The sequence below is a fragment of the Eschrichtius robustus genome, chromosome 1 (assembly GCF_028021215.1).
Source record: "Eschrichtius robustus isolate mEscRob2 chromosome 1, mEscRob2.pri, whole genome shotgun sequence".
NCBI lineage: Eukaryota > Metazoa > Chordata > Mammalia > Artiodactyla > Eschrichtiidae > Eschrichtius > Eschrichtius robustus.
The window spans coordinates 62,228,322-62,237,898 of NC_090824.1; positions in this window are offsets into that span (position 1 = coordinate 62,228,322).

Here is a 9,577-nt window from a genome sequence, read left to right on the forward strand (position 1 = left end):
CTTGGATGACTGTCCTGCCCTTGCAAAGGCCCTAGAATCTGAACCTCAGTTTTTTAATGATCTGTAAAGTGGAGATAACACTACTTAACTTCTAGAACTGCAAACAAATAAAAGGAAATAGTGATTTTACATTCTGGAAATTGTAAAACATGCAAATGTCATTTTCTAGAAATTAACACAGCTTTTGTCACATAGTAAGCATTTCTAAGTGCTTGTTAGTTGAAGGGAACAGAATGAATAAGCCTGTGGTAATACGTTAGCAAACCTCAGTGGGAAAGGATCAATTCTCCTTAAATTGGAATGCTACACCAACTAGAGGGGTGGGATAGGGAGGGTGGGAGGGAGACGCAAGAGGGAGGAGATATGGGGATATACGTATAGGTATAGCTGATTCACTTTGTTATATAGCAGAAACTAACACACCATTGTAAAGCAATTATACTCCAATAAAGATGTTAAAAAAAAATTGGAATGCTACACTTAGCAATCAAAACTGTTTTACAATCCTACCTTGAAGGTGATCTATAGATAAGATAGCAAAACGAATGTCTCCCATAGGCTTGCTATGAGAACTAGCAAGGAAATAAATAATTGAAACATATTAGGGCGAGTGGTAAATGAGACTGAAGCATGGCTGAAGGTGACACAAGGAAGCAGGTCCGTACAAGCTGGCCCTTTCTGTAACTTCAGGACTGACCGGTGATTAGAGAGAGGCAGGACCTACTATACCTGGTTTTCTGGTAAAAGTCATAACTTTTACACAGTACTGAGCTAGGCTGGTGATTCAAACTGGATTTCTTGATTCTTGTTTAACTTAGGAGCAGTTTAGGACCCAAGGAAGTTGATTGCTTATGCCAGTGTGGAAATTCCTCTGCCTGGGTGCACTTTTATGACCTAACTTTTTCACCACTAATAGGCACCATGAAATGTGAATTGATCATTTTTTCTGACTGGAAATAGAAAGTACAATTAGAAAACAAAGCATTGAAGTGAATTTGTTTTCAGCCTGTGTGTGTATGTATGATTTTGGAAGCAGAGAGGTCCGACTTCCGTTATCAGGTTTGATTTTCAGTAACCAGAACTAAAAAGAAAAAAAAAAAGTAGATGCTGACAAAAAGGCAGGAATCTCAAATAAATAGCACTAAATAATGATTCTGCATATTTCTCCTAACACTGTAATTAGTCCTGAACAAGTCGTCTAGCATTTTGTGGCAGCTGAGCCACCACATAAATTATAAAGGCTATGGGATCTTTCACTGAGTGATGGGATATTCGGCATGAGCAAAAGCATGCCTTTCCTTTTAGAAGCAAAATTTTTAACTTGGAAGAATTAAAACTCACCCAGCTTGTCAATGACTGGATTTCCCATTTATTTATGTTTATCAGACATGTTCCTCTCTGAATGTCAAGAACTGGAGATTGGATGAGGTTACTGTTGGTAATACAAGGATGGCAAGAGAGGAAGACTCTTTCCTCAGTAAGCTTGCTGTCTAATTGGGCTGATAGGACACAGGCGTAAGAAGAGAGGTAGTGACATAAGGTGGAGATGACAACCATTCCATTGCTCTTACCCAAACAAGAGAGAGAAGATGTAATGCTTTGGGGCCATGATAGTTGCAAATTTAAGCATGAGATATTTTCAGTAGTCCTTTCCTACTGGATGAGTATCATTAGACACCCCCTGGGGTGGGACAGGCCCCTTGCCTGCCACTTCATCTCAGCTCTGATTATCTCATTCAAATTTTTGGTCTTGTTCAAGGAAGTCTATAACCAACTTCTGTGCCTGTACTTGGATTCTAGGGCTTGTTTTCTCACACCTGAACTGCTGTGGTGCCCTGATTTCTCTTGCTTTGATTTTCTCAAGGGGCCCATTGATAAGGGTCTTTCAAGAGACGATCTATTCTTCCCTCTCCTGATCAATGTAAGTTTCCAAGTTCTTTTTTTTTTTTTTAAAGATTTATTTATTGATTGATTGATTGCTATGTTGGGTCTTCGTTTCTGTGCTAGGGCTTTCTCTAGTTGTGGCAAGCGGGGGCCACTCTTCATCGCGGTGCACGGGCCTCTCACTATCGCGGCCTCTCTTGTTGCGGAGCACAGGCTCCAGACGCGCAGGCTCAGTAGTTGTGGCTCATGGGCCTAGTTGCTCCGTGGCATGTGGGATCTTCCCAGACCAGGGCTCGAACCCATGGCCCCTGTATTAGCAGGCAGATTCTCAACCACTGTGCCACCAGGGAAGCCCCCAAGTTCTTTTTTTAAAAAAATAAAAAACCTTATTGTCCACTTTATTTATTTATTTATTTATTTTTGGCTGCGTTGGGTCTTCGTTGCTGCACACGGGCTTTCTCTAATTGCAGCGAGCGGGGGCTACTCTTCGTTGCAGTGCATGGCCTTCTCATTGCGGTGGCTTCTCTTGTTGCAGAGCATGGGCTCTAGGGTGCGCAGGCTTCAGTAGTTGTGGTGCCCGGGCTCAGTAGTTGTGGCTTGTGGGCTCTAGAGTGCAGGCGCAGTAGTTGTGGCACACAGGCTTAGTTGCCTCATGGCATGTGGGATCTTCCCGGACCAGGGATCGAACCCGTGTCCCCTGCATTGGCAGGCGGATTCTTAACCACTGCATTACCAGGGAAGTCCCCAGTTTCCAAGTTCTTAACCCAGCCACTTGGGCAATGCATCCTCCTAGGAATGAGAAGTCACTTATTAGAGTTGTAGAAACATGGCAACACCAGCAGAGCTGAAGCAGCACAAAAAGCATTCCTGGACAGGTCTGGGAGTATGAGAGAGCCAAAGAAGTGACAGCATGCAGCCAGGCACACTGTGACGTCCTCCAAAGATCTATGGCAAAGGTACAAGCATTAGAGACAGTAACGTTCAGATTTGTATCCTGGTTCTGTCACTTAACGGCTGTTTGATCTTGGACCCCATCAGAGTATCAGTATTGATATCTGTAATATGGGAATATCATGAAACATAACTCCCAGGACTATGAGATCGGAATGAGCTGCCTTTTATAAAATGTTTAGCACTGTGCTTGGCACACTTCCTTTCTGGAAGCATGAAAAGAAGTGCATAAAGGAGGCAGGGATTGACCCCTCAACTTGAAGGAGAGTTTCAGAGAGAGATTTAATCCATCTGGGGAGATTTGTCCACAATTAGTGGTACAATAATAGCAATAAGGTCCTTGAAAAGAAGCTTAATATCAAGGAAAGATCATGAGCTTTTCCTTGTCAAAAATAGTGGAAGAATGCGATGTTCTGGTTAACTGAGTAATCTGGTTAAAAGAGAGTTCTCATCACATTGTTCTTCACATAATGGAAACTCAGTAAATATTCCTTGAATGTACTATATAATAATAAAGTATATGTCACATATGAATTCCCAGTTTTTCAAATAGTATACTGTCTATAATGTCAAAACCATGCAACATACAAATCACTCTTAAAGGAAGGATAATTCAGATAATATTAGGATCCTTTAGTGCTGAGAGACATTACTTTGCATATTAGTTTTCTCTGACTGTAGTGGGGAGACAAAAAATTTTGTTGTTATAAACCTCTGAGTTTGTGGTTATTGGTTATGGAAGCCCTAGAAAACTAATACATCAGGCAATACCTGAGCAGAAGTTTTGATGTCCACATTTTATTACTTGTACTCATAAAAGTAGAAGTTATATTTTAAGGAGAAATGAACTTTAGTCCACTTGGAAGCATACTCATTAAATAATCCTACACTAAAAAAAATAATGATATATTACTGAAAAATTATGTGTATATCAAATTGTAGTACATAAAATAATATGCTAAATATCATGAAAGAATTCACCATTAAACATTCATGTTCAGTGAAAACAGTTGTAAGGCAATTCATCATCCCTAAATAGCAAATTTTCAGGAGTAAAAATAGAGTAGTGTGACTTCTCTCATTATTTCTCAGCCACTCACCTTTACTTTAAAACTCTTGCTCTTTTCTTATTAAATTAGCTATTATCTGGACCTGCTAGAATTAATAAACTTAAGTACCATTTTGAACAAAATGCTTTTGTCTCCTGTAAGGTAAAAACTTTGCATAAAACTCTAAGCATGAGAAAGTTCAGGTTGCCTTTTATTTACAGTCTTTATGGAGCAAATAATATTCATATTTTGAATTATGCAAATAAGCATTTACATGATAAATCGTAATTGCTCTCAGACAGCTGTTTATAACTGGGTAAATGAGACACACTTTTAAATTGTCTAAATACATACTTACCCATGTTTACATATTTATACACTACAGTATAACTGTTTTGAATCAGCTGTTATCTATTGTGTCTTATACAGACCAAGGAAAGAGAACTTTGCATACAAACAGTAAAATCCCTTTTAATCTGTTCTGAGATCAGAAGCATTACCAGTTCTCTCAAATAAGGGTGACCTCTCTCAACATACCCCTGGCCTGTGGCATTCCACAATACCTCAAGCAGGAAATGATTTTATATCACTTTGGTTGGGTGGGAAGTTAATCCTGACTCACATTATTATCTGATTAGATACACCTTTGGCAAAGAAGAAACACGTTCCTTCTAATGAAATGTTTTTAAACCTAAAAAGTCCAGTTGTCTTATAGTTAGCAATGTATTCTTATGTCGATCAAAAAAATCAAGTATTTCTTTTGAAAATACAGAAGAACTACAGAGTACAGTGCCTGTCCTGAAGAGGCTGACAATCAAATTAAGAAGATGAAATGTGCACATTTGAAATGTTCAGAAAGCAAGTAAGAGGAAAAGCAGATGGTGTTGACTGTAAGAGCTAAAGGAGTTTAGAAAAGAAAAGAAGGCAGGAGGACATAACAGCTTGGGGTGGGGTGGCCTGGGTTTTGAGGACTCTGGGGGCTAGCTCACTCCTCTCTGTAGAGTGCGGACTGTCCCACCTCTGTAAGGCAGCCAGAGATGAGGAAGGCAGGACCTGCAGAGTCCAACGCACAACTTTCTTCCCACCATGTTCGCTCGCAGACCCACAGGGAAATCCAAGGGCCTGACGTGAGAGACCTAGCCTTGTTGTGAAGCACCATTCTCTCCTCTGATTTTCCCAGTAGGAGAAGAATTCTACGCCCATCCCCTTTTAAAAAATCTTAATGCATTTCCCTTTGCTTTCTTAAAGCAGTCAACATTTGCCCTGTTTCTGGTCCTCTCCCGGCAAATGCATTTGTTTCTGATTCATCTGATTCTCTTACATGGTGTTTCACATGTGCTGAAGAGAGTGAATTTTTACTACAAGATGCTCTGGCTGAATTGAGAGGACTCAAATGCTACTTCAGGGATTCACACACTGGGAAGAATGAAGCATAGAGACTGGCGGAAAAACACCTGAGGCAGCTATAGAAGCATCCAGCAATGAAAACATTAGGACAATGGAGGCTGAGCCTCTATCCTTCCATTAAGTGCAATGAGAGCCTTTGCATCTCCAGCGGAGATGTGAAAGCCATAGCAGCAAGTAGGCCTGAGGCCAAAAATCTGAAACTGGAGGGTCTGGGTAATACTGCTGAGTTTAAGGAAATCTCTTCTATAGGCAGTTTTTTCCTAACTGTTAGGAGAAGAAAAGCTACTTCAGGGACTAGTAATGCAGGATGTGCTGAAGTAGAAAGAACCCTAGATGAGGAAAATCTGGGCTCCAAGCCAGACTCTGTGAGACACTGGGCAAGTCACCCAGTCTCTCTCTGTGCCTCAGTTTCTCCTTCTGTGAACTAGATAAAGTTCACTTCAGTTCTGTGACTGATGATCCTAAACTTATAGGACTGCTCCCATTGGCTATATGAGGTTAAAACCCAGCCTCTCCACGTGTATCCCACCTCCCCAAGATATATTATCATCATAGCAACAACTGCCACTATTAATTGAGCACCTACTAACTGTGGGTAAGCACTGTGCCGGGCGCGTCACACAAAGTATGTCATCACAACACACAAAAGAAATTGTCACTTCCATTTTACCGATGAGGAAACGGAAGTTCCAAGAAATTATAAAACTTGACCTGGGTCACTCAGGTCTTACTGGGAGAGCCAGACTTCAAACCCAGGTCTGGTTCTGTCTCTCTGACCCCCAAACGTGGTGCATGTTGGAAAGAAAAATCAGGTTGCTTCTCCTGCACTAGGCCTTCTGCTTGACCAGATCAGCCTCAGCACTAGCTCAGTGCCTGGTGCTCATGACATAGACCACTGTATATTTGTGGATTACAGCTTTCACAAAATTTCTGCCTCCTGAGGGCCTTGCATGATAATAAAGCTGACTGGGTGGGCAGCCTTTCGGTGGGGAGTGGGAGGGGTTATATATTTGTGTGATTCAACTGACTCTAGTTAGCGCTCTCATTAACGGCCTCTGGATCACCAGGAGCGTGGCTGCTGACCACAGCTGCCGGAGTGCCTACCTCCTGCCTTTGGGTTATATTTGGAGGAAGAAAACTGGCTGTGGGTAAACGTGGGGCATGGAACAGGAATAAGACAATTCCGGCCACCTCAGCTCCCTCCTGAGCAGGACTCGGGGTGGCTGGCCTGGCCTCTGGCTCCAGGTCTCTGTCTGTCTCCGGAAGTGACTCGGATCCCCTTGGGTGGTCGCCCCCATGGCCATTATGCACGTGCGGCTTTCTCCCTGTTGACATTAGGGGATGTGTCCCCACCTTCCCTTTGTTCCATCCTCGATTTAAGACCCATTTGTTCTCACTGGCTTTTAACTGGTTTTCAATCTATGTTCATTGCTAGGGTGAGTTATCTTTTTCAAAAAATGCAACTTGCAAAGAGTGTCCAGTGCCCCCAATTAGCATGGTTAAGCGGTTTGGAAACAAATACAACTTAGACAAGATGAAATCACACTCTGCTAGTCACTGAGATGCTGCTAAAAAACAAATCACAGAGGATTCCTAGAAATCAGTCTCTGTTCCCTACAAGGACTTTTGAAATGCTGCAGGCCTTTGGGTCCCTTAATTGGCATCTGAACAAAACCACCCTTTCTCCTCTACAGGTCCCCGTGTGCTGCTCCAGAGGTGATAAAACCCACTCCCTGCCACTGGCCTGCCCTTTACCAACCTCCAGCTGGTAGAAGCCAGGGCTGGTTGGAGATGGGTGATCACCAAGCTGACACAGGCACTCACTCTCACTTTCTCCTCCCTTTGCCCAACTGCAACCTCCATTCACAGCAAACATCTGGATTCACTTTTAGACGCTAGCAGTTTCTCCTCTATGCTGCCTGCCCTTTGGGAATGTTCTTGTGACCAATCAGCTGATGGGGGGAATCAGGAACCTACTAGGACTGGAATAATAGAAAATCTCTAGGATTTGGCTTCTCTAGGATTTGCATAATAGAAAATCTCAATAATGGAAAAATGAGTGTACATGATAAAAAGAGATATTCATGTACTTTTCCTAGTGGTTCTATAAAAGAAATGATTAAGATGATAATTCCTGAAACCTGGGTGGCTTCTATTTTATTTTTACTATAGAAGAAACCAGAGGACTAAATTCAGCAGAGGTGACCTGTCAATTGTATTGTATAACCCCCTGCATTCTGGCATCTGAGGTTTCACAAAGTTCATCACTTTTAATAGTCATTTTAATAATATGTAAGAAATAGAATTCTAACTTTAGGCATACATATTATTTCTTTGATTTTCCCCCCTCTAAATTTGTTTTACAGCCCAATCCTTTTGCTTAAGGAAAAAAGGCTTGTTTTTTTTTTTTTTTTTTTCCTTCTTTCTTTTTTTAAAAGTAGCCAAAGCCAAAGAAGCAACTAAAATCCAATGTGTAGCCATCCATTTCTTATTTTTCCCCTCCGGTGGTCCTATCCAGTCTTTTTTTTCTCGAAGTTAACTTTATTTTTTTAAACTTTTTATTTTATATTGGAGTACAGTTGATTAACAGTGTTGTGTTAGTTTCAGTTGTACGACAAAGTGGTTCAGTTATTTCAGTTATACATATACACGTATCTATTCTTTTTCAAATTCTTTTCCCAATTTGGTTGTTACAGAGTATTGAGCAGAGTTCCCTGTGCTCTACATCCATTTCTTTCTCACAACACAAACCACCCAAACACACACCTGCTCCATTGCCTAAGGCAAGAACTGAGTTCCAATTACATATCCAAAAAAAGTGTGCAGCTCCTGATGCCCTAGCCATCCAGGAATATATATCAAGCTAGTTTTTGTGAACTGCCCTGGTTTGATGTGAAGAGCTGGTAAAGAAAACAAGCAATGGAAACACACCGTCAGCCACAGATGGTCTTTACAGTTGCTTCACGTGGACCATGGACTGAGGGAAGCTGGAAACAGACTTGATGAAAACTGTAAGGGAATGACCTGGGATTGGTTCTAAATTAAATGAGAACTTGACAAGCAGATGGAATTTAAAAAAATACAATATAATTTTTGTGAAGCACTGTTTTAAAAACTTTCTTCAGGTCCACGTTACAAAGCAAAATGTAATATTTTAGGGATAAATCAGCAACAGTTCAGGATAGATCTTGTTAAACAACCAAACAAAAAACTTGTTCAGGAGAAGAAATTTTTTCCTTTCAGGTAATTAAAGGTCATAAGCCATTAAAAAATATAAACATATATTAAAGATGCCGTTCCTATCTTGGGGATACTCAAGCTGTCATTAAGTAATCATCTAAAAAAGTGCAGCTTTACTATACATAGTTATGTTAAATATACAGCATACATATTTTAGTATCAGAATCCCTTAGATAAAGTCATTTCTTAGTTGTTTCCTAACTTGAATAAGTCCAGTTTATGGGTTTTAAGATTCAGAGAAAGACAAATAGAACAATAAATTTCTCAAGAAATTCTAAGCACCCGTCCTCATATCCTGTTGTTGAGATAAAGCCAAACCTAAAATGCCCAGTGTTGAGCTTTGTCATTTGTATATTTGTCTGATGGCTCCAGAGGTAGTTTCCATGGTAAGCTCCCTGTGTACAAGAAGCAGGGTGAGTGGAATGTCTCCTTCCAGTGAAGAACTTTTCACTGACAGTGATAAAGGCCAAGAACCTCCTTCACACAAATGATTGAAAAACAGAACACGAAGGACATTTTTATTTTGTTTTGTTTCCTTTGTGTGGTATGTGACTTCAGTGCAAATACCCATTTAATCAAGAATACAAAGACAGCCACCTTTGCTAGCTAAGGGATTTCCAGAGACTGCAGTAAACATATATAGCTCTTTTCCTTTTTTCATGAGGAAATTCCTGTGAGGTTGTCATTTCATGCTCCTGTTGTGTACTTTTGCCTCCTCTTGGAAGAGGGAAAAAGATTTTTTCCAAAGGAACATTTCAGAGTGAACTAAATCGAATCTGGAAAAACTTGAAATGCTTTAAAAGCTGACATTTATCTATTGTCGTTTAAAAAAATATATAATTGACATATAACATTGTATTAGTTTTAGGTGTATAACATAATGATTTGGTATATGTATATATTGCAAAATGACTACCAGAATAAGTTTAGTTAACAACCATCACCACTTACAGATTTTTTTTCTTGAGGTAAGAACTTTTAAGAGCTATTCTCTTAGCAACTCTCAAATATACAAAACAGTACCGTTAACTATAGTCTCCATGTTG